The 2,107-nt window shown below is 44.9% G+C and overlaps 1 protein-coding gene and 1 pseudogene across 1 annotated transcript in view; one reads left to right on the top strand and one right to left on the bottom strand.

Annotated features, from left to right (window-relative positions):
- The window catches only part of Ehmt1 (euchromatic histone lysine methyltransferase 1), a 179,980-nt gene that overhangs the window by 46,017 nt on the left and 131,856 nt on the right, over window positions 1–2,107 (top strand). The gene's annotated exons all lie outside the window — the stretch shown is intronic.
- LOC101584849 lies at window positions 1,200–1,632 on the bottom strand (annotated as a pseudogene).

The raw sequence follows: 2,107 nt of genomic DNA, 5'->3' as shown, positions 1-2,107 counted from the left end.
GCGGTCCCTGTGCTTTGCCAAGCTTGTTTCAAGTAGGTGCTTTAGACCACTGAGCCATCTCTCCAGCCCCTTGTCATCCATTTTTATCAGAGGCTCCCTCCAGCTTAGTCCACTTTAGCTCAGTCTCTGAATAGGAAGTTCTTTTCAGTTAGGGCGTCTTGAGTACTTTGCCAGGGAGGGGTCTTCAGATTGACTCCGTTTTGCTGCGAAGTCTGTAGCATGATTCCCTCAGGCCTCTACACTCGATCTTAGCCGAAAGGCCAAAAAGTGATCCTCTTGGGATGTATGGTGTCCAGGTCAATGGATGACAGCCACTTTTTCTGGAAGCCAAAGTGTTTGTAGCAGCCTTAATATTTTTTTGTGAATTTTTGATCTCTTTTTTTTACTTGCTGTCGGGAGCGCTCTCTCTCTCTCTCTCTCTTTTTTTTTTTTTTGTATATTGCTCCATGCACAGGAACAGTGGCAAAAGCATAATGGGAGTCAGTATAAATGTTGACCTATTTGTCTTTTCTCAATTCCAAAGCCTGGGTGAGGGCTATTAGCTTGGCTTTCTGGACCAATGTCCCAGGGGGATGTGGTTTTTTTTTTTTTTAAGTTGAAAAACCATTTATTTCCCCGGGAAGATAAAAGTGATCCAACTCTATGTCTAGCCCTTGGGCCAAAAGAAACACAAGAACAGTGGTGACTCTCTCACTGAGGTCATTCCCAAATCCAACACCCTCTGGAGCCAGGAGGCAGAGGAGACAGGGCAGCCCCCACCATAGCTTCTGCATATGATGAGGCTTGCTGAAAAACACAACATGAATGGGAAGCTACATAAGTATTAAACAACAGAAGGCTGGCCAAATTTGCCATGCCAGATGCTGAGACAGCAGTTGAGACTGGGCATGGTAGCACATGCCTGTAATCCCATCTCTTGGGAGGCTGTAAACAGGTGGCTCACTATGAGTCTGATCTAGTAGTGAGACCCTGAACACCCTGTAGACCCTTCCCTAAAAACACCCCCCACCAAAAAATATATTAAACAACAGCAAGAACAGGATAATGGGCACTAGAAAGAAAAAGAAAGGAGGTCTGAACTTAGCAGGGTAAATTAAGGTCCATGGTTCCTGAGGGACTGAATGCACAGAGCCGAAAATGTCCTGGAGACGGGATACTAACAAAGTGTGTGTTATCATGTACTACCACAGCTCAGAATTTCAGCCCACACACATCCTACCTTGAAACTCAGTGTTATCAAGGCCCCTGATGGCCTCCACTGAATCTTTTGCCTGCTCTATGTGTACAAAGGTGTAATCTTGCACGATGTCACATTCAGTGACTGGACTATATTTCTCAAATTTGGCCCGAAGCTTTTTGTTGGTACAGGTGGGGCTGATGTTACCCAACCTGTAACTTGGTTGAAGTTTTGCTCTTGTTCTTGCTGGCTTCCACATTGGTGTTCACCCTGTGCAGCTTATAGTGGTACAGGTTCCAGATGACATCCTCTGCTGCTGTCTTGTCCTCTTTGTGCGCAAAGCTGTAGTTCTTAATGATGTCACATTCTAGCTCCTTCCCATACTGCTCAACGAGTGAACAGATGTCTTGCTGTGTGGCCTCCTGGGGCAGGTTTCCAATGAATAGCCTCACCATCTCGATCCAGCTGCATAGAAATCTGCAGGGCTTCTTCCTTGTGGTGCAGATGCTTCTGGCAAAATGCTAAAATAGCTAGGGAGGTGTTTTTGATTGAACAGTTTGATCTGTTGTGACAACCATTCCCACTCTCTGGACACCATCTATTACCATACTGTTGTCATCTAAAATCATTGTCAAATCAGAGTCTTGGAGGAGTGAATCTTAGAAGTGTGGTCCTGCCAAGTAGACCATCTCAATTGATTTGACACAGTCATGTTTGGGTGGCTCCATGGATATGGGCAGGAATTGAGGCCAGGATGAGAGCCTGGATTCTTACTGTGGTAATCCTGGGATCCTCAGGCCCCTGGTGTTGGGCCAGTGAGGTTTTCAATAGCCATTTGTTGTTGGGACTTATGAGTAGGTTTTTAACTGTGTGTGTGGGGGCACACATGTACTTTATTTTTTTTATTAAAATTTTTATTTATTTATTTAT

Source organism: Octodon degus, unplaced genomic scaffold, assembly GCF_000260255.1.
Source record: "Octodon degus isolate 3935 unplaced genomic scaffold, OctDeg1.0 scaffold00123, whole genome shotgun sequence".
Taxonomy (NCBI): Eukaryota; Metazoa; Chordata; class Mammalia; order Rodentia; family Octodontidae; genus Octodon; species Octodon degus.
This window is presented reverse-complemented; position numbering and strand designations above follow the sequence as displayed.